The sequence below is a fragment of the Leptosomus discolor genome, chromosome 1 (assembly GCF_034619465.1).
Source record: "Leptosomus discolor isolate bLepDis1 chromosome 1, bLepDis1.hap2, whole genome shotgun sequence".
NCBI classification, from domain to species: domain Eukaryota; kingdom Metazoa; phylum Chordata; class Aves; order Leptosomiformes; family Leptosomidae; genus Leptosomus; species Leptosomus discolor.
Genome location: NC_141391.1, coordinates 39,756,501 through 39,780,854, shown reverse-complemented (window position 1 = coordinate 39,780,854; position 24,354 = coordinate 39,756,501).

The window sequence follows — 24,354 nt, the reverse complement described above, 5'->3', positions numbered from 1 at the left end:
TGGAAAATGTTACAAATTATGTTGCATTTTACATAATGATTTAATTGTATAGAGTGAGAATGCATATGGCATGAGTTAGAAACCAGCCAATGTTTCAACTTGTCTCTATTTAAAAAAAAAAAAAAAAGTAAAAAACAAAACACAAACAAACCAGAAAAACCTCAAGCTGTTATTATTACATCAGAGGGTGAGGATGTTTCAAAGACACTTCAAAAGAAATATTACCTATTCACAATCAACTTTGTCTGAGATGGAATATTCAAATGTGTAAAAGAAATCTCTAAGATCTGTGAAAGGTTATACCACACGATCAGGTTCCTAAGAAAGACTGTACTACTAGTATTTACTGTACTACCTTAAAAACAAATAAGTGAAATTCTGTAGATCACTAACCTTTCATATATATATTCCAGAGGAAAAAAAAAAAAAGAAAAAGAAAAAATAGAATGAGAGTTTTGTTAGGATATTTTAATTTTCTGATGACTACTGGTTTGTTAGGAGCTCTCAGCATAAAAAAGTCTTATACAAAACCCAACAAAATAAATATTTCAATACAGAATCACAGAATGACAGGGGTTGAAAGGGGCCTCTGAAGATCATCTAGTCCAACCACCCTGCTAAAGCAGGGTCACCTACAGCAGGTTGCACAGGATTGCGTCCAGGAGGGTTTTGAATACCTCCAGAGTATGAGACACTATAACCTCTCTGGGCAGCCTGTTCCAGTGCTCCACCACCCTCAAAGTAAAGTTTTCCCTCATACTCAGATGGAACTTCCTGTGCCTCAGTTTGAGCCCGTTGCCCCTTGTCCTGTCACTGGGCACCACTGAAGAGCCTGGCCCCATCCTCTTGACACCCACCCTTTCTTTAGATATCTATAAGCATTGACAAAATCCCCTCTCAACCTTCTTTTCTCCAGGCTAAACAGACTCAAGACTTTCAGTCTTTTGTCATAAGAGACACGCTTCATTCTCCTTTGTAGCCCTTTGCTGGACTGTGTCTCTCTGGAAATGGAAACTCCAGATGTGGCCTCAACTGGGCAGAGTAGAGAGGGGGGGAGGATAACCTTTCTCGACCTCACAGCCACACTCTTCTTAATGCACCCCAGGATAACATTTGCCTTCTTGGCCACAAGGGAACATTGTTTGCTGTGGTGTTTTTGTGTCTGGTGGGGTTTTGGCATAGTTTTGGCAGTGGGGGAGGGGACTACAGAGGTGGCTCCTGTAAGGGGCTCAAGAAGCTCCCCTGGCTCCAATTTTTGACCTGCTTCTGGGCAAGGCCAGACTAATGGTGCCTCTGCAAATAACTATGTAAGAGTGAAAGAAGCCGTTGGTTGCATCTCTTTGTTCTGTTTGTGTTGGTGAGGAAAGGGGATGTGAGAGAAACAGCCCTGGGGACACCCAGGTCAGTGAGGAAGGAGAGGGGGAGGTGTGCCGGAGCAGAGGTTCCCCTGCGGCCCATGGTGGGGTGGCGGCTGAGCCCCTGCAGCCCCTGGAGATCAGCGGTGGCCCAGAGGTTGACCTGCAGCCCGCGGAGGACCCCAGGCTGGAGGAGCAGGGACCGGGCCCGAAGCAGCCGTGACTCCGAGGCAGCCCGCGCTGAGGCAGCCCATCGGTGGGAAGGCGGCAGCCCCAGGAGGGACCCGCGCTGGGGCGGTTTGTGGGGAGCTGCGGCCCCGCGGGAAGGACTCCCGTTGGAGCAGTTGGTGGAGGGCTGTTTGCTGTGAGAGGGACCCCATGGCGGGGCAGGGGAGGGCTGCAAGGGCCCCTCTCCCTGAGGAGGAAGGAGCAGCAGAGACACTTTGTGCCAGATGGAGTGTGACCCCCATTCCCTGCCCCCTGTGCTGCTGGAGGGGAAGAGGGAGCAAAGCTGAGCCCAGGAAGACTGAAGGGGTGGGTGGGAGGAAGGTGTGTTGTATTTAAGATATGGTTGTAGCTCTCATTCTTCTTGATGGTGGTCATTGTTTTGTATTTAATATGTGTTGTTATCCTCAAGTTGAGTCTGTCTTTTGCCCGTGAGCATAACTGTTGAGTGAGCCTTCCCTGTCCTTTGTCTTGATCCTCAAGCCCTTTTGGTTGTATTTTCTCCTCCTCATCCCTCAAGGGACAGGGTAGGGGTGAATGAGTGGCTATGTGGTGCTTTTGGAGCCAGCTGGGTAGGCTCAAACCACAACACTAGCTCATGGTCAACTTGTTGTCTACCACAACTCCCAGGTCCTTCTCCACAGAGCTGCTTTTCATCAGGTCAGCCCCCAACCTGTACTGGTGCATGGGGTTATTCCTCCCCAAGTGCACGACCCTACACTTACCCCTACTGAACCTCATTAGGCTCCTCTCTGCCCAACTTTCCAGCCTGTCCAGGTCTTGCTGAATGGCCATACAGCCTTCTGGTGTATTAGCCACCCCTTTAAGTTTTGTATCATCAGCAAACTTGCTAAGAGTGCACTCTGTGCCTTCATCCAGCTCATTGATGAATATATTGAACAAGACTGGACCCCATACTGACCCCTGGTGAACACCACTAGCCACAGGCCTTCAACTAGACTCTGTGCCACTGATCACAACCCTCTGAGCTCTGTCCTTCAGCCAGTTCTCAATCCACCTCACTGTCAACTTATCTATCCCACACTTCCTAAGCTTACCTATGTGGATGTTATGGGAGACAGTATCAAAAGCCTTGCTGAAGTCAAGGTAGACAACATCCACTACAATAAAAAATGTAAGGCTTCTCTTTGTTCTTCTGTCCAAGCTTGTCCAAATATGTCAGTAATAGTCCACCTGATTATTTCTGCTACCGATTGGCCATCTCAGTGACGTAATTTTGCTTTTTTCTTCTACTTAAAACTGTTTTCTGTTTTCATTTGCTCATTCTTTATATATAGTGATCTTATTATACCTTAACATTTTTTGTTAAAGTAAAATTATTGAATATGTTGTGTTTCAAACTATTCAGAACACTTTTAAAGCTAAGAATAGTTCCTTTGGTCTTCTTTGAGTCTTCTGCAGCTAATGTTTTTTTTTTGCACTGAAGATACTAGAACAGGCCATGACATTCCATTATTAGTTCCAGCCACGTATAGTGCAGAAATGTCCTTCTTATTGTTCAGAGGTATTCTCTTTATCCAATCTTTAATCTTTATCAAAATCATACTGTCTTAGTTACTTTTATATGATTGAGATTATATTGATTTCTTTGTCTTATTTCAGATAGTTCCAGAAAAGATAGGATATGCTTCTTTTCCTTTTGAAATTTAAAAGTTCAGGGAAAACTTCTGTTGCTGAAATTATCACTTCTCTTCAGAAGAAACAAAAGCTACTCTTTTTACAGTGTGCGTATTTCAGTTCTCTTGCTTCTAGCAGCTAATATCACAACACAAATACCACCTTTGAATATATTCTTAATGTGTTTGAGAAAAATCCCTTTGAAGTCTGATGAAAAGAGTACAGGGAGAACCTTTTATAGTATTTCTTATATAGCTTTCTCTTTTAATAATTGATTCTTGTACACAAAATGGAATCTCCTTGTTGCCATAGTTGATACAGGTTTTACTGTTAATTTGGTATCAGCCTTGCTGGAATTTTAAATAAGCTTTTACAGGCATCACTTTCTGTAATGTTGTTATACTGTAGGTTAACAAAGATTTGCTGTCCAGAGTGTGGATCTGTCTCTGTTTTAGCACTATCCTGAAAGTAAGAAACAAAATGTAAGAAAGTGACATTTCTTAATTTCTTATTTTTTGCAAGTTAAATGTATCTATATAGGCATCTATTCTTATATATAAAATATATTATGTGTTTCAAATGTGACAGTTTAACTTCATTCTTATAGAAAAGAGTAGGATGCTGAAAGACTTTTTTGGTTTTCTTAACTCCTACTAATTTGGGGGTTTTTACCTTTACAAACCCATCAGTTCTCCGAGATCTGAAAAATGTGGCATGTGTATACATATGTGTGTATCTAGAAAAAGATATATAGATAGAATGACAGAATAATAAATAGATAAGATAGATTAGATAGATAGTTAAATAACTGGTCTGTGGAGGAAAAGAAAATGTGATATGAAATATAAATATGAGATAAGAATTCTGGTGGCAGCACAGTGAGGAAGTAGCAGCCCTGGTTTTGGTTTTATCTCATTGCCTGATTACACCACTAGCATCTTAAAAGGCTTTAAATCTGCTTTTTTTTTTTTTTTGCCTACACTGAAACCTATGAAGCTTTGCAGAGCTACCACAGATAAGTTTTCCTAAGCTTTTACTTTGACTTACAAAAACACTAGGTAATTTCAGTGTAGAATCAGTTTTACAATCTAAATGGGCAAAGAACAGGATTTCATTGCATGTCATGGAGCAGCGGTTGATAAGTGGCCTTAGCTATTTTATCACATTGTTTATTTTTTGTTTCCAGCTTCTACTTTTTGCAGCAAGAGACTTCTACTTTAAAATATAAATTCGCTATGTTGAATCAAATGCTGTATTTTTGAAACATCTTTCAAGTGATCCCTTCCTATTAGGGACAATGTGCAATGGAAAAAAAAGTAAAATTCAAACACACATGCACAAATAGATTAACTGAACCCTTTTTCTTCTTATGACATTAGTCAATATCAATGAGTATTTGAGCATCCAAACCCAAATATTTCTACTTGCTGAATGTCTCATGAACTTAAATGAGACTAAGGGAACTTGCTGTTAGATAGGAAAAAATCAAAGGCATGATGACAAAGGAGGGCGGTGGAATGAGGATTAAACAAATGGAATAGATTAAACCATAAGTGTCTTTTGTTCAATAAAGTTTGAAGCACTTAGTACACAGACCTAGTACAGTGATATAAAGAATGTAAAGTAGCTGATAGCACATTCTCTATCCTCCGCAAAATGTGTCTCTTTTGCGAATTAGCTTTGACCTACATTCTGTAATACCACCAACTTCTGGCATTTGGAGAATAATTTGGCCTTATGTCTAATTACTAAAGTATAGAGTAAAGAGTTTACTGAGTAAGAGTGTTTACTAAAGACAGTCGACATTTAAACCATTACCCTTAAAGTATGAAAACACGATAGAGCCAGTTATGATGTTTGTAATTTAATTTCTGATGCAAATCCTCTGAGAGCTGCATTTGCAGAATTAGCTACTATTCCCTTCACCAGAGTTTGACCCAAAGTGCTGCACCACAGAGTGGTTCTAACACAAACCTCAGTAGTGGCTGTCGCAGTTTGAGTGATGCACTTCACTCATAAGAGAGAAGTAGCAATATGTTTATAGATATAAAACAGCAATTTAATAAAGTTTGATAGTAAATGAGACAACGGCTCATTTGATGGCAAGGTATACTTGATTATTTACTGCATAGAGGACAGGGTCAGACAAAACTGTCAGGGAGACCCTCCCATTGAGTCACAAGATTCAGAAAGGACCCCCTTGCATTCTAAACTCCCTTTCAGAGGTTAGTTTAGGTGCAGCTGAACAAACTTAGTTCCAGATTTGGTCAAGAGTTTATGTTTAAAGGATTATACATGCACAATCAATCCTTTAAATCACTTAGTTAGATTTCAAAGTTTAGTATGCTATTAATCACTTACCATGAATCTGTTGCTGCAAGGAGTATCTCAGCCTCACTCAAGGATGACCTTGAGAGGCATCCCTACTCAAGGGGAGATCTTAGTGTGCAGCCTGCTGTGGTGCAGGAGAGCTCAATGGGCCCTGGGCTGTCCACTATTTATAAAGTGAGATAATTGACTTATAGACATATTTACATACTGACTATAGGTGTTAGTTTCTTCCAAATTTGGCTTAGTCGGACATTGACCAGCACTGCAATTTGGTGGGCACATTGCTCAAATTAGCGCTTGGCTGTTGCGTTGTTATCTGCCTCCCCCAAATCTATATGACCAGATGCATCCATTGACATCGCCACTGGTGGTTATCACTTGAGCAGGGTTATAGGAAATACAGGTCAGGTTGGGGTGGCGGGAGGGAAGCACATCATCACATTGTCTTCTTCAGTGGCTCTTTCTATTTCGTCCACACTAAGATATCTGGGGGTCTTTCCAAAGACATTATAACTTGATAAAGCAAAGCTGCTCAAATGAAATTTTCCATCGAAAAGTCACAAAACCACATCAGTGAGAAATGTGTCTTTGGTTCAAATTAAAAGGAAAAAAAAAAAAAAAATCATTTGAGCATACCACTGTTTTTGTAGAAGACAAACTTCCCTAAATTTTACTTACTGATTGAATGTTCAGGTGTTCATTTAATGTCTTTAACATATCATTGGGATGTAATGACATTCAAATATAAAGTTGCAAAGTGATGGGTTTCTGGTATGTTCTAGCACCAGGTTGTTGCTTTCAAGTAGAAGGCACAACTATTGATTCACAGGGACTGTAAGCAGAGCCTAATATTGGCCACTTCCAATTTACGCTGTTCTCTAACTTACCCAGGAAGCTCTTTTCCTTGGCCACAAACCAGCATTTTCCTGTTTGCTGATCCTAAAATTAGCTGTGCATGGCACTAAAACAGGATTTTAAAATGCTAATTTAAGGTCACCCTAGATATACAATTGATATGTAGTGTATGAACGAAAAGATCTATTTTGAATTTTTTTTCTTTATAATCCAAAATCCCAGACTAGAAGATGAAAAGGAATACGGTGTTACCATTTTGTAGAACTCTGAAGTACTGAATGAATAGATCTGTACAATGCTTCAGTGATCAATTTAAGCATCTGAAAACCATTGAAGTGGGTAGTAAGAAACCATTTTTTTGTTGCTATTCTTGCAAACACATATTAATTTCACTTCATGTCCATTTCACTTAAGGTGAATGTAATTCTTTCAGGGGCAAAACCCACAATAATGTCCATCAGTAATGTAACCTGTTCATGCAGCAGTAATTTTGTATTTTATGCACCCTCAGTAAAGTACATTGAAAGACAAGGTGTTAAACATTTCATAAACTAAGCCAGTGCCAGCGTGTTCTTGAGCTCTGGGACTGACTGTTTATCTAGATAACTCATGGGAACAATCCCAGGCACAGTCTGGCTTGGACAGGCTGGCACTCTGCACCGCCACACACGCAAGAGTCTGGTCCCTGTTGGGTGGTTGTGAGTGTGTTCACTTGGAGAGTAACAGAGTTCAATAGTATAGGCAAAAACCTTTCTGTGGCAGCTGGCTTCAAATGGTCCTGGATGTGTTTAATTTATTAGCCCTGACAAGCATGATCAAGCACCATAGCGTAGAAGCATTTTATTCCTTGAAATGGGAATTGATATTTTAAAATTTCAAAAATAATTTAATAAATAATAATTTCAATAATTTAATAAATATTGATATTTATTCCTTGAATGGGCTTTAAAGTTAATTGAACTTACTGACATGTAATAAGGCACACAGCAATTTCATCTTCTCCTAAGCTGTCATTATGGCCAAAGGAGAGGAATAAATACCTCCACATCTAATTTATGGTAGATTCTGTCTTATAAAAAACTGAAATTTCTTCTGGAGATGTTTACTTTCTTTTCATTGATTACAAAGTGATCCTTACTCTGATTCTGAAGGCTTTCTCTAAACATAGTTTGAAATTGATCCCAACCTGAATCAGCTGTTAGCTTTTTGATAGTAAATTACTAGGAAGTGATTTCTCAGATGTGCCATAACAGCATTTAATTTCTGCTATATTTCCTGTAGTAGAAAGCGAAAGTTTGAAACTAGATTGACTAAGCAAAAATTTTTAAAAAGTACTCAACCCAGCAGCATACTTATATCCAGGTTTATACTGTAACTTTTGTTCTGCTTTGGTTAGCATAACTCCTCGAATCAGGGATTTTGAGTAAATGGGCATAAGTATTAAATATTTATCATGATTGTGATCATAAGAAATAATACCCATATTTTAAGTTTTTATATATAAAATAAAAATACTGATAGAATGAGGAAAGCAGATATATGTCTGTGGTCAAACTGTAAATGGTTTCTTATATCAAATGCTACTCTTGCAATTTTGTTCTTAGACATCTGAAAAGTAGGACCAAATACAACTACCATTATGATTTGTATTATTTCTCTGTAATTAGTAGGTTCAGCTCTTTTTATTGTCAAAAACATCATCTTCTTATCACTGAAAATCTCAATGCAACATCATCACCTTCTCATCTTTTGACTGAAAAAGCCATCTCCATACTAACATAATGATCAAGTAAAAAGGCATACTGCTGGCGCTTATTGTGATTTTTTAGGGAAAATAAAGGGTAGAGGAAAAATAAAAGAAGCTGGACATGAAAAACCATGTATTTTCACTTAAACAGATATCCACAAGTAGTGCCCAAAGTTAGCCTAAGCTTTATTGACCTTTTCAGTATTTAATTACAGGGAACATTTTCTTGTCTTTGAGCTAAACCTCCATTATCAGATATTTAAATGAAAAAGAGAAATATTTCTTATAATTTCTGTTGTAATTTCATGTTTTCATAGGGTCGCACCTTTTTGTTTTGTTACTTGACCACTCATGGTATAAATAAAGTATTTTTGTAAATGTATGTTTAATTTTATTTCTCTACTCTTAATTTTTTGGCGAATAACTACATTAGCCCACTTTTGATTTATTGAATAGTGGAAAATAATACACTGTTCACCATCTTACAGGCATTAAAAGTTTTAAACATTTAAATTTGTAAAAACTCAGAAAGTTGTAAAATAACCCAAACCTAAAAATGTTGTAAAACCCCCTAAAAGTTGTAAACTAGTTGTCAGACTAATACCAACAATGTCAATAAATAAATGTCATCAGTATGTCGGTTGCTATATTGTGGGAAGAATTTTCCGGTTTAAGAAGTCCTCAGTATGAAATTAAGAGTCATAAAGTCTTAATAGTGACATTTTTCATCATAGCATATTGAGACACTTTTCTTCTGTGTTGAAAGATGTATATCACTGCTTTGTTAATTAGTGAGAGACAGATGCAAGAATTTAGCTTGGAAAACTAAAATCGGAAAAAATTAATTGTCCAAATCTTCAAAATCCATTTGTTTTAGGATTCAGAATTTGACTTTTGTTCATGGTCAAGATGAGTTCTCTTGACGATGTTCACCATAATGGCAGAAATATTTCTGAGGGTGATCTGAGCTTCAGACAAGATGCCCAGCTTTTTAAATGGAGAATTCAGGAAGACTGAGAAGAAAAAGCACTTTACACTCCACCTAGCGACCCTACACACCCTGGACCCATGTTCAAAGGTGTAGCACTATTTTTTACCTCTCTTAAGTTTTAATTTTCTCTTTTCTGCATAGGATTGACTCTAGGATAGTCCCAGTTATTGGACCTCTTTCTACTATGCTTGCTTGCTTTCCTTGCCTGCCTTGCTTTCCTTGCCTGCCTTGCAATACGTAAAGCTTAACAGGAGTAAATAAAACCCTAACATAGAATTGAATCAGAAAGTTTATGCCCTACGTACATTTGATATAGATGACAGAATCATTGTCTGCACTAGCAGCTTGGTGCTTGCTGAACTGACTCACTGGAAATCAGTAATACCGCTATAAATATTATCAGTCCCTACCTCTACATGCTGCATAATCAAAACATACCATTCCACCCTCCCCCATCTTTGTTAATAATAATAATAATAATAATAATAATAATAATAATAATAATAATAATAATAAACAGCAACAACAATAATAACAATAAAGCAGAATTGCTGAAACTCTTGTGAAGGAGGATGCTCTGAAGGCATTCTATTCAGGCTCCAAACTGATGAGAACCCTCAATTACATTTCATAATCAGGTAGATGCACAGACACAAGGGTATATGTCCACAGACAAATTCTGGGGCTTTCTATTGCATATAGAAATGAATATTAAAGTTTGCTAAGGATTTGAAAGAAACAGAAAAACCTTAAAGTGCTTTCTTTCTAATAGGATTATTGAGTGCTGGACTTCATTAATTTTATGTATTTGTTCTGAATTAAGAGCTCTCCTTATGTGATTTGCAATGTAAAGCTAATATGGTTTCAGGCTCGCAGTAATCCTTAAGTTGGAACATTTTTCTTTACTTTGTATTTCTCAGATTTTAGATCCATGTGTATTTTACCTGCCCATTTTTTCTTTTTTTTTTCTTTTTTCCTTTGTTTTTTTTTTGAGAGAAAGAAAGAAGCATTTCATACTAGTATTGAAATTCATAATTATAATTAAATACAGTGCTGTATGAGCTACTGGACAGACACTATCAAGCATCAGCTAGTCTGGCAAAGGTCAATAACATTTCAGATGTACCACCATAAACTCAAAGGATTGTACTTGAGGGTTCAAATGGACAAATTCTGTTGCCATCTGCGAATTCAGTTCTGAGTCAGCTGATAAAATCCTAACTAAGTTCAGTAGTGGCTTTGGATTTTCATCAGTATAAGTGAGAATGAATTCTGACCGATGTCTTTGCTGGTTATAGTTTATGGTAAATTTGTTCTGTTAGGAATACGATAATAGTCTGGAATAATCTGAAGGTTGTTATGCTCTTGCTGATGGTAGTGTAAGCAGAGGTAATGTTGATCACTGATTGTAGGAGTAAGTCAGAGGCGACCTTTGGAAGCCGTCCAGGCACTGTTGCATTGAAGAGGAACAAGGAGAGAAGGGATGGAAAGAGTTAATAGGATTCAGGCAGTTTCTGTCCTGAACCTTGAACAAGAGTAATGAAAGATAACAGGGAAGAAAACAGATGCAGACCATTAGATATGAGAGGAACGTGACCCTCCTAAATAGCAGCCAATAGGGTTAGTAGTAGTGGTGTGTGGACAATGCTTGTATACCAATCACAGCTTACTTAGTGGCGTGTGTACTAGTAGAGAAAAGTATATAATGACACTGTAGCAAACAATAAAGGTCTTCGATCCATCAGACCGGAGTCCGTGCGTCAATTCCCTCCGTAACAGATGGCATGGAGTTAAAAAAGGCTGAAACCCATGTCAGACCAAAAGAACTATGGACAGAGCTCCCCACGATGTGTAGTGCAGAAGTAATGTAGCTATACAGACATGGAGTATTCTGCCCTGCTAATGATGAGAGAAGATTACATAAAGCATGACAAATCTTTGAAGTTGTTACAGTTTTCATAAATGAAAAGCAACATGGTTAAATAAGCAATCATGGAGAAGCTGAATTATTTTTGTTCCTATAAATCACATTTGCTATTGTGGGCAGGATATTGTATGGAAATTATCCCACAGCTGTTCACTGCAACTGCAGTAGTTTGCCTTTACATTATTGAAAGTATGACCAGACTAGTATTTGAAAAGACAAATCTACACTCTTTTCTTTAAGAATGGTAAGAAGAAAATCTTAGGGAACTAGAGGCTGTGAAGGACAGTCTGATTTTTTGCCTTAAACAACCTGTTTTGCAGGTTTTATATATGTGTCTTGAACAAACTTGTTTTACAGTGCAAGTTTTATGTATTAGCCCTAAAAACAGGCTGCTTTGCAATGCAGCCTGCTCCAAGAAGGGAATAAGTCCTGGAAAGGTGAAGCAGTGCTCCCTCCTCAGAGATAAGAAGGTGAAGAGGTGTTCTCCCTTCGGGAACTTGGAGTGATCGATAAAAGGGGCTTCAGCTGGAGCGGCTACCCAACCTCCCCTAATCAAATGGACAGACCGTGAAGAAGAGGGGTGTTTATGGACTTGGGAAGGCCCACTCCCTTATCTGCAGGTGGACATTGGACCTGGAGAGGTCCAATCCCTATTTATAGTGCACAGAATCCCCTTGGGGCCCCCAAAATGTTGTACACCGTGCCTGCATCCTAATTAGCAGGAAAAGTGAGAAGAGGACGGGATAACATGAACAGGACTCATGAATATCAATAGAAAGGGACAATGAAAATACCAATAATCAAGACACAGGTGTGCACCCACCACCAAAGAACCAAAGATCAAACTGAACCATCCTTCCTTCCTTCCTTCCTTCCTTCCTGCTTTCCTGCCTTCTTGCCTTCCTGCCTGCCTTCCTTCCTTCCTTCCTTCCTTCCTTCCTTCCTTCCTTCCTTCCTTCCTTCCTTCCTTCCTTCCTTCCTTCCTTCCTTCCTTCCTTCCTTCCTTCCTTCCTTCCTTCCTTCCTTCCTTTCTTCCTTCCTTCCTTCCTTCCTTCCTTCCTTCCTTCCTTCCTTCCTTCCTTCCTTCCTTCCTTCCTTCCTTCCTTCCTTCCTGCCTGCCTGCCTTCCTTCCTGCCTGCCTGCCTTCCTTACTTGCTCGCTTGATTGCTTGCTTTCTTGCTTGCTTGCTTGCTTCCTTCCTTCCTTCCTTCTTGCCTGCCTGCCTTCCTTCCTGCCTTCCTTCCTACCTGCCTTCCTTCCTGCCTTCCTTCCTTTTGTCTTCCTTTTCTTTCTTTTCTTTTTCTTTCTTTTCTTCCTTTCTTTCTTTTTTTCTTTCGTTTCTTTCTTTTCTTTCTTTCTTCTCTTTCTCTCTCTCTTTCTTTCTCTCTCTTTCTTTCTCTCTTTCTTTCTCTCTTTCTTTCTCTCTCTCTTTCTTCCTCTCTTTCTTTCTTTCTGTCTTTCTCTCTCTTTCTCTCTTTCTTTCATTCTCTCTCTTTTTCTTCCTTTCTTTCTCTTTTTCTCTCTCCGTATTATTAGATAAAATTAGGGAAAGCCATACCTATTATCTGATCTGTGAAATATTATTACTGTTACAGTTTATTATTGCTGCCAATCTACTGACCAAAGAGGGTTATTAACTTACTACCTTTGCTGAGCAAAGGGTCTCTGCCATTCAGAGGAAAACCCCTTTAAGTGGTAAGAATACAAAAGATTCACCTACCCCAAAACCCACCGAGTGGGACAGGACAGAGGCCCATCAGTCTGCCAGATCTCTCTTAAGCCATGCCTAGCTACAAGAACAAGAAAAATATACTTAGGAACAGCTGATAAAGAAGTAGCAAAGCCAAATCATGCTTGGCCCATTTGATAGCCTTCTAGGAAAACAAGCTCTGTTGACTATTTGATATCATTAAAGACCTAGAAAATGTGACAGAAATCCTCAACAAGTCCACAGACAATAACCAGTTGTAAGGAGCAGCTAATATGATGGGGAGAGTTGCTACCCAGAGGGACCTCAACAGGCTGGAGTAATATCATTAAATTCAGCAAAGGCACATGTAAAGTCTTGTACTTGGGCAGAATATCCCCAGTGCAACCGTGCAGACTAGGCTCTGCTGATTAGAAAGTAGGCTGCTGGAAAAGGCATAGCGATGTGCAGGACAAGAAGCTAAACATGAGTCATCAATAGGCCCTTGCAGTAAAGAAAGCAAGACAATCACCTGCCGGACTGTATTAGCAAGACTGAAGCCAGCTGCCACTGGTTGGCACCTGGATTACTAACCCCTGCACTTTCGGGTATGTAATACAAGGAAGAATTTGACACTCTGGAATTGAGTCAAGTGGAGAGCTATCAAGGATAGTCAGGGTGTCGGAGCACAGGAGGTGTCACTGAGGGGAAAAACAATACTGCTGAGTTCAATTATCAAGCAGAGAAAGCAAAAGATAGGCTGTCAGGGAAAAGCTTCTCCCATAACTCCTGCACACACATCAGTGGAGACCCTCCATAGCTATCAATCCAGTGACATGGCACTATGCAGTTTGGACATCTGCTTAACAGTATTGCTCCAGTCTCTACTGCTGCGGGTCTTTACAGCTAGATACTGTAAGGGTGTGTGGAAGCTGACTATGCGTTCCTCTAAGGATACTTGGTCAAGAGCCTTTTCAATTTAAAAAAAAAAAAAAAAAAAGGAGACGGCTATAAACAAGAACATACAGGGACATAAACCTGAGGGACAAATGGTAAAGGAGGCAGTGGAAGAGGGACCAGGGAGGAACAAAGTGGGGAAAGGGATAGAAAAGGTGTAAAAGAGGCAAGCCAAGTGTAAAACAGAGCCGGTCAGTACATTGTCTGTCTGAGTCCTGTGCCTGATGATCTTGGGTCTAGGCAGGGGTATCAGGTGGGCAGAGTGTCTGTGCTAATATTTGGAGTTACCCACAAGAGTGGGGTGTCTGTGGGACAAGTGTGTGAGTGCTGTGTGTGCAGTGTGCACCCAGATGGACCAGCTGTTGAGTCGGGGACATGTAGGGGACTAAGTGGGGCTGGGATCTGGGCAGGGGTGCTGGATGGCCAGAGGGGCCGTGCTGGTTCTTGTGGGATTCGCAAATGTGCATGTGCTTGTGAAGCTGAAGAGTGTGGTGTGTTCACTGCACTAGTGACCTTCTGCCTCTGCCAGCCCAAGAGGAGGAGGGGATGTGGCTGTTTGTGCCTGCATCTGTATAGGTCCTGAGTGTGGGTGCTGTGGGGCCAGTGTCTTGTCTGTGTGACAGGCCATGTCTGTCCCCTCTGCCTGCACGTGTCTCTGGGACATGCTCAGCTTCACTGCTGGTTGAACCTATAAAGGGTGAAAGTGACAGCCACATCCCTCAGCATGGGTAGAGACCCTGGGTCCCTAGGCACTGGGATGGGCTCCAGCAGCCAGGCAGGAAGGTCATAGGCAGGGGCAGTTGGAGGAGGTGGCCACTCAACTTTTCTTGACTTGTCTGCACAGGTCACTAATCAGATCAGTCCATGGTGATATTACTGTGCACCTTTCTCACAGTTTTCTCCTGTCACTTGTTGATCCACAGGCTGTACCAAGGCTCATCACATCCTGCACTTGTTTCCATTGTCCTGTTTACCACAGCTCACTACACCATGTGAAGAGAAGATGACAGAACTGCGTTTAGACTTAGTAAGAGATAACTAAAGAGAGATCTTCCTGCCTTCTTCCAGTACCTAATAGCACTTTATAGGGAAGTTGGAGCCAGACTCTTCTCAGAGGTATATAAGGATAAAATGAGAGGAAATACAGCATCAATTGACAATGGAAGAGCAACTGATGTCATCTATCTAGACTTGTGCAAAGCTTTCAATACTGTCCTGCACGACATCCTGGTCTCCAAGATGGAAAGACATGGATTTGACAGATAGACCACTCGGTGGATAAGAAATTGGCTGGAAGGTCACACTTAAAATGTTGCGATCAATGGCTTGATGTCTGAGTGGAGACCAGTGACAAGTGGTGTTCCTCAGGGATCTGTACTGGGACCAGTGCTATTTAACATCTTTGTCGGCAACATGGACAGTAGCATCGAGTGCACCCTCACCAAGTTTGCCAAGGACATCAAGTAGTGTGGTGACACACTGGAGGGACGGGATTCCATCCAGAGGGACCTGGAAAGGTTTGCGAGACGGGCCCAGGCCAACCTCATGAAGTTTAACAAGGCCAAGTGCAAGGTCCTGCACCTGGGTCGAGGCAATGCCAAGCACAGATACAGGCTGGGCAATGAATGCATTGAGAGCAGTCCTGGGGAGAAGGATTTGGGTGTGCTGGTGGATGAAAAGCTGGACATGAGCCAGGAATGTGCACTTGCAGCCCAGAAAGCCAGCCATATCCTGGGCTGCATCAACAGAAGTGTAGCCAGCAGGTTGAGAGAGGTGATTCTGCCCCTCTACTCCACCCTCGTGAGACCCCACCTGGAATACTGTGTTCAGCTCTGCAGTTCCCAAAACAAGAAAGACATGGACCTGTTGGAGCGAGTCCAGAGGAGGGCTACCACCTTTCCTATGAGGACAGGCTGAGAGAGTTGGGCTTGTTCAGCCTGGAAAACAGAATGCTCCTGGGAGACATTCTAGCTGCCTTCCAGTACCTGAAGGGGGCCTACAAGAAGGCTGGGGAGGGACTTTTTACAAGGGCCTGCAGTGATAGGATGAGGGTAATGGTTGGAAACTGGGAGAGGACAGGTTTAGGCTAGATACAAGGAAGAAGTTCTTCACCCTGAGAGTGGTGAGGCACTGGAACAGGTTGCCAAAGGAAGTTGTTGATGCTCCGTCCCTAGAAGTGTTCGAGACCAGGTTGGATGGAGCCTTGAGCAACCTGGTCTAGTAGGAGGTGTCCCTGCCATGGCAGGGGGTTTGGAACTAGATGATCTGTAAGGTCCCTTCCAACCCAAACTATTCTATGATTCTATGACTCTATGAAATGAACACTAGTTGCAACAACGGGAAATCAGATTAACTACAGATTTTTTTTTTTTTTTTCCGTCATTGCAGCACTGGAACAGATTGCGCAGAAGTGCTATGATTCTCCACCCTTGGAGATACTAAATATTAACTAAAATATAATCTTCAAATATGGGAAATGGAGGAGAGTGAAAATATTTTTCTCAAAGAACATGAAGTACTTACTCAAAGGGAGAAATGCTACTGTCAGATAGATCCTTGAAGGGTCTACAGTAGGAAGTACATACAAATATCTATCTACAAATACAGACAACAGATACATAAAAAAAGATTTTTCAGTCTATTTACAAGTTTTAGGAAAGAAACTTAAGTATTCTTCAGTTGCATTATCATAAGATAGTGTCACTGAAATATTAAAAAAATAGTGCTGGTTTTAAATGTTGCTGCTAAATCTGACAGTTTCTGCTAGCACTCAGCACACAATTACAGTTGACAATGATCCATTGAGCTTTTATGAGAAACCTGACCATGTGAAAGAGTATCTGGGTCACAATAGAAAACAGGTGAAAAGACGGAAAATGTTTTCTCTGTCTGCTTATGCTCTTACTACTTTCTAGTGACTAAGCAAATAAATTTGACATGGTGGAGTCCTTAGGCCAATCACATGACTCCCAGTTTCTGAGTTGTTTTTAAAATTCCTTTAAATCTAAGCCTTTCCATTGCCTTTTACCTTGACCATCTAGACGGGAATGCCTAGAGTTATAATGTAAAGAAGATTATTTTTTTCCCCACATAATGTTAGCAAGTTCTTGTTTTATCTTATCTTAGATCAATTACTGTGCAGAGTGGCAATGGGATGTGATGACTGTATTTTAAAAAGCTGCACAAAAAAAGAAATATATTCTTTTATCTCTCTAATACCTTCTTCTACAAAGCACGAACATAAAACAACTTGTTAGAATAAGGGTATCTTGTATAATGTTAACTCCTTAGAGGGTTGCACTGTTGGATGCCTGGCATACACAGTTGTTCTTTAATCCTTTCTTTTTCCTCTCCCTGAAAATATATTTTATATTTTTTTTGGAATATAGGGGCATCTGATTCTTTAGCTGGCAATAGATACATGTATAAAATAGAAAAGACAAATCAAATGCAAATGCTTTGAGAAGTATAATAGGCATTGTATCAACAATAACAATTTAAAAAGTAAAATCTTTAATAATCTGACATGTAATCATATGAAATACCGCAAATAATAAAAACATCAAACACATATGGAAATTGTTGTAAGAATGACCTGTACTATAATCACAAATGCAAAACTAGAAGGATTTAAAAGGGTTTATGTAACCTGTCTTCCTGTGCTAAAACAGGCTTAGCTACATCTGTGTCATTTTTGCAAAAGTTTTTTAGCTTGCTCTTAAGGACCTCCTGCAATGGAGATGTCAGAGTTGAACATTAACATAAAGAAAAACTTTTTCACTGTGAAGGTGACAAAGCACTGGAATAGGCTGCCCAGAGATGTTGTGGAGTCTCCTCTGGAGACATTCAAAACCTGCCTGGACGCATACCTGTGTGATCTAGGTGGTCCTGCTCTGGCAGGGAGGTTGGACTACATGATCTTTCGAGGTCCCTTCCAACCCCTAACATTCTGTGATTCTGTGTGATACTGTGAACTGCCCTGTAAGGAGACTGAAACTGGAGGTGACAAAGGCAGGCAGGACAACAACCCCCTCCAACAAATGCGCAGACCCACAGCACCCAAACAAGAACAGCAGTGTAGGTCCAATGACAGTAACCAGGTTTAGCCAACAGACTGCCATGCAAGTCTGTAATGAAGAGGCAGATTTGAGCTCAAACCAGGAAAGCAAGGCAAGTTCAAGCTCAGTAAGGCACAAGAGCAGGCACAGCATACCTACTGTGCAACTTAGACAAGAAGCAGCCCAGGCAGGCTATGCCAATGTTCATATCACAGTGAAGCTTTTCCTAATACGTGACCTGAGTTTTCCTTGCCAGAATTTAGACCTACTTATTCCTTGGCTTATTGTAGATATAGGAAGTCAATTTTTGCCTTCTTTTTTAAAAACATTTTTTTTTGGTATTTGAGTACAAGCATATGCCCTTAGTATAAACTATCTTAAGTTTGAGGTTATATTGACCTGATCTCTAATCATTCTGTTCTTTTCCATATGGATTTTCTTGAATTAGCCCCCATCTTCCTAGCTGTACAGTGCCCAAATCTAGTTCATCTGATGTCCAAAGAGTGCAGAGAAGAGCAGAAAAAATTATTTTACCCATCTTACAGGCTACGCGTTTTTTTCAAACAGAAAACATACTTTCCCTTTTTTTTTTTTTGCCCACAACAGTATGATATTGACTTGTGCTCAGCTTTGTAATAGCTTTCAGATCCACTGCAGCTGAAGTACTCCTTAGACATATGAAACTACTACTTCATAGCAGCAAGAAATATCAAATAAAACAGAAACGAGAAACAAAAAGGAAAAGAAAAAAACACAAGGAAAAGGAAAAACAACAAAACACAACAATAAAGCAATAAACGAAAAAAAAATTCTTTTGGGTCTAAATACGGTATCACATGTTTTAATTACTGAAATATCTTCAAGACAACCATTTTAGCCTGTTTCATTGCAAAGAATCCTAGTTTTGCTTTTTTGAGGCTGCTTATACTCCAATACTCTGAACTCTGCCAAAGAACCCACTCGTTATGGCTGATTTTGGCTCTGAAATGTTTTAAATAAAACTCAGGACAATTGAGCTTCCAAAAATCAACCCCAAAGTTTCCTCTTTGTTTTTAAACTTTTGATAAACATGAAGAACAAAAACCCCTAAACCAACTCATAATGTCAAGTACAGCAGTAGGCACTAACCTTTCCACTCAACTTTCCTATGTTAAGATGTATAGTAATATCACCTTCCAGCTTCAGATCTCAGGCCTTATTGTTTTAGTTCTATCAGTTTGTAGCTTATGAAATAGGTATCAAGATACTCTGCACTTTAAAGGACAGGGAGAATAGCAGGAATAACCAGAGCAAGGGGAAGAGCAGATCCTTTCAAACCTCAGGCACACATAGTTGGTAGGAAGGATCTATCTGTTGTTTGGACTTGCTTGTTGATTTGCTTCAAGCCTTGGTTTGAACTTTGTGGCTTTTAAGTAAGAGAAAACTCTCTTCTACAGGGCAATCCTGAAGGATAAATTGCACAAACCTTTAGCAGACTACCACCTTGTACAAGACCTTCCTCATCTCAACAGATTAAATATCTTAAGAGCCTAAGATCTAAGTTCCACCTATGGCAGTACTGAATGTTTAGGGAAAGACAGTAAGAAACAGAGTGAAGTAAGTAACCAGTAAATATTTTTTTTTTCTCATTAATAATAAAGGACTATAGACCTTGTTCTAAGGGTTTGCCTTGGCCTGACCTGGTTTTAGCCATTCCCTAGTAGTCAAGTGACTATTGTCCCCACCATGCTATAGCTGAAGCTCTGTGAATACAACAAAGGCATAAGAAACTCAGTCATAAAGTTGTGGCAAAATAATGGCTGGTGGAGGCTACAGTGCAGCTTTCAGACTTTAACTGAACATCAAGCTCCCCCTGAACACCAAACTATTTCTACCGAGTACTTGGGATGTTGACAACTCACTGTGACACCCCACCATGTCTCCATTTCAGACAGATGTGATCAGCCTTTGGGCCTAGGGGAACAGGAATTAGCGAGAAAAACATCAAAAAGAGGGCACAGATATTAGTAATTTTTTAAGCACAACAATTTTAGGGAATTATTAATGAGCTTTCCCTTTATTAATTTTAACTAAAAATCTAGTATTACCACAATGGGACTGAAAAATAAATAGAGCATTCTGATTAGATTGTTAAGAAATACAGATTAAAAACAAATTCCTACCTAGTGTTTGACCACCCTGATAGAAAGTATTCTCTTATATGGAAACAAAATTTCCCATATTTCAGTTTGTACTCATTGTCTCTCATCTTGTGACCTCTAAGAAGAGTCTGATTCTGTCTTCTTTACACCTTTCCATCAGGTGTTTATACACAATGATCCCCCTGAGCTTTCTCTTCTCCAGACTCAGCAGCCTCAGCTCTCTCAGCCTCTCCTTGTATGAGATGTTTTACAACCTATATCATCTCCCGTGCCCTTCTGTGAACCTGGTCCAGTAGTGCATGTCTCCTTTGTACTAGGGAGCCCAGACCTGAATCCAGCACTCAAGATGCATCTCACCAGTGCCAATCACGTTCTTGTCCTGAACATGTTCAGAAATTTTTTCCAGAAATACTTGCCCACTACCTTCCCAGGGACTGAAGTGAGACTGACTGTTCTGTGGTTCCAGTAGACAGTTTTTGCTGTTTTTCTCTTATGTGTCCTCCTGTATTCTAAAAGAAACTCCAAAAATTTGAGAGACATTTTTTTTTTTACAGCTAAAGCGTAAGTATAGCTAATGAATATATACAAAACATATTCTTTACTAAAATTTTTATTGACCAGAGTTACAATCCGTCCCCTATATCACGCCTGGAATCCTTTAAAAATACTAGTAAATTTACCGCTTTCTTCTACTTCTACTTAAGCCAATTGAAGTGATAGTTTTCATACTATTTAGTACATCCACAATCTCATATGTGAATTCTTTGACCTTGCAATGGGACCCCGCTTTTTTTTAATACCTTTTGTACCCTGGTCATTTTTAAGCAGTACAGAATCTTTTTAAGAGTTTTCTTCCTTCTCATAGAAATTATCAGTAGTTTTGACAAGGTATTTCTCAAAATCTTTTAACATCTGCTTTACTGAGGTACATATATGAAGTGTGAATGAGGTAATAATGCATACATTGCTGAAAATACACATTTACAGTATTAGAGTTCATGTTTTCTTCATTTGAATACATCTTTTCCTTTTTGAAACATATATTTTTTTAGATAGACACCTTTCTCTGATAATGTACCTTCGATGTTTTTTTCCTGATCTTCTCTATTGTTTTTTATTTATCTACTTCATGTTCCTTTTTGATGTAAAACCTCATACTATTCTGAATAAATATTAAAAAAAAAAATCTGAAAAATTTATTTTAAAAAATATCCTTGAAAAGCATTCTTGCCGCATGCAAATACTTTACTCTTTTAGTCATTTTTTTTTTTTCATTTTTCTTTGAAATAACTACACCATTTTTCTGTAGCTTTCTCTATTGACCTTATACTTCACTGTTGAGGGTCTCACACGTACGCTTTTTCTCCTCTGAGAATATTACTTCTGAGTAAACCATGGTATTTCTGTAGTCATTATTACACTTTTTTTTTTTTTTTTTTTCTTTAATGGCAAGGTATCTCTGTGCATAGCTAGAAAATAAAGAATTCTCTTCTTATAGTACTTTGATTAATTTTTCCAAGAAGCAGTTATTGATGACATCTAATTTATTGTTTGTATCTTGCATGAACATTTACCCACATTACATGGTGTAATTGAAATCTCTTTTACAACTTCTCATCTCCATTAGACACAGATGGATAATGCCATTTCAGATGCCCTAAGGCAATAGAAGCTTTTCTACAGAGCTGAGAGGTGTGACACAGGACTTAAGGGAGTTCTCTGAGCTTCTACACCAGCAACTGCGTATCAAACTGAGCACTCTAAGGAAATGGCACTAGACACCTTTATGCTATCAACTGAACTGTGCCCTCTGTTTCTTTATATATAATGCTGTTCTCCTTCTGAAGGTAGGTATGGCTGTTACAAAACATACTTCGAGTTCCTGCGTTAGAACAGTGAGCAATACATGTCTTGTATACTCCCAAAGTGAGTATCCGCTTGTAAAAGGCCACTCGAAATCTGCTGTCACTGGGAAGGCATCACATATGAGACCAAATCATTACATTTTTTTTAAGAACTTAATGCTTGAAGCAAATCCAAAAATATCTTAGAATTCACAGCTCTATTAAAATCTATATGAAACCCATGGCAGTGTTGACCCACATTTTCAGCAATTAAGAAAATAATGCTATTAACATCAATTTCAATTAATTTTACCCTGGTTTCCTACACATAACACGAGTCCAATTATTTTAGGATTCTTTGAAGTAAGAGAAAGCACATTATCCAAGAGGGAAAAATACATAATACAGTTGCCACATGCAGAAATAGTCAAGTTGCATGATTATATAGCAAAGCCGAGATATTAAAACCACTTTCATTAGATCTCTAAATTCACTTTTATCTTTAAAGGTCTGCTTTCATCCCTTGGGATATTTGGGGAAAAAAAGGCAGCTACTCTACATCAAAATTATGCTTATTTGTAAATACCTTGTAATTATATCTGTGAAAACTAAAAACAACCAAATATTCTTCAGGCCTTTAAAAAATCTTGGAATTGTATTATGTAAGGTAAATTCAAGTTAGGGAGAAATTAAGTCAAAGAGGTACCAACAGGAATGGAAAATACACTCTAGATATGATATAGCAGTAATGTAGCTACAAAAGTATATAACAACTGTGTTGACAAGCTTCAGCACACAGGCTGCAAAGTGTACCAAAATCTGCTTTTAAATACACACAAGGAAAGAATGCAAGACAGCTTTTTAAGCCAGAAGGAATTATATGCATGAAAAGATAGAGTTGATCATCCTGAACTGCCAAATAAAATTGCTCACTGATTATTTGTAAAGGGAGAGGGAGAGGGAGAGGGAGAGGGAGAGGGAGAGGGAGAGGGAGAGGGAGAGGGAGAGGGAGAGGGAGAGGGAGAGGGAGAGGGAGAGGGAGAGGAGGATGCAAATACGGCTGTACTGATTCAAGCAAAATGTCTACCTAGAATCTTATCTCCAAGGTTAGGCAGCCCAGGAATAATGACTATCACTGCCCTGTTCTTGCTACATTGTGAGTGGGCTGGGCCTGCTAAAAGAAAGGAGCTCCTGTGCCCACCACTTTTTCCCCTCTTTGAGTCAAGATGATCATCACCACTGTTGCCTCTGCAGCACTGCAATCTCAATACCAGTTTTACCGTTGCTGCTGAAGCTGCCACTGCTGCTGGTGCAGACATTACTGAGCTCCTGCTCTCACTCCTAGTAGAGCTACTGATACTCCAGCAGCTAGACTACTGCATACCAAGCACCAGAAGTCTGATGTTTGGGACCATAGTCAGCAATCTTGGTTCAATATGGTTTAAACTTGACGCTGAAGAGATATCTCTGGAAATCCCTGCATTTTCTACCCACACATGAAGATTTTGGGGAGTGGGGCACAGCAAACTTGCCTTTGTTCCTACTGCATTGTAAGATCATAGCTTTCCTCCTCCTCTTTCCTTTCCTGCCCTTCCAACCTTCTGCTTATTAGATAAAGAAAGAAGATTAAAAGACACGTATTCCTTCTCACAGCTATGGTTGCTGGTTTTTGTTTTTTTTTTTTTTCCCCTTACTTCTCTGTCTCCTTATTTGTTGTTTTGGGCATAAAGATTACCAGGAAAGAGTGCTTCGAACCTCCAGCCCGTGGCACCGTCTGCAACTGTAGCTGTGTTTCAACTGTGAACCTCTCTCTCCTGCCTCCAGCTCTGGGGTATGAATTTGTCAGCTCTTTGCATGCTCCAGTGGCTGCAGACTCTCCTGCCAAAACCACCATGTCTTCACCTATGACATCTCTGTGTGACAACACCTTAATGTCTATAGCAGAACTAACTGGTATATATGTTTTAACTTAAGCTGAAATTGTTTATGTTCCTTGTTCCTCATTATTTACTGCACCTTCAGCTTTTTTAATGAAAACTTGTGTGCTCTAGCAACTATCTCTGCTGTTTAGCTGTTTACATTTGCTTCTAACATTTCCTGAGGCTTTCCTAACATACGGTACATACCAGCATATCACTTCCACTATGGTAGCTTTCAGTAGTGTCCATGACATCTGTAAGGACTTGATTCACCTAATTGCTCCTTTGTACTTTTTAGTGTTTTTAAAGTTCCTACATTTTTAGGTAAAGAAGTTTTCGAAGGTTAAGACAAATGAGGTGGGTATTTTAGCTTTTTTTATTGCTGTGAGAATGTTAAATGATCTTGTACATTTTGATCAGTGTTATAAAATGGTGGTTTCACTTAATGACTTTAAACTATTAAATGACTATTACAGACTATCAAATCAGACACTATATTTCCTTTGAAAGGCTTATTCACTGGCTACTTCATAAATGAATCACTGTTACCATATGAGATTTTGACTTTGGTTCACACCTTGATGTGACATTCACACCATCTACATGGCAGTAATAGACATGTATTTTATCCACTCTCCTCACTTTTGATTTTGTTCAGAATATCACATTAATTGCTGTT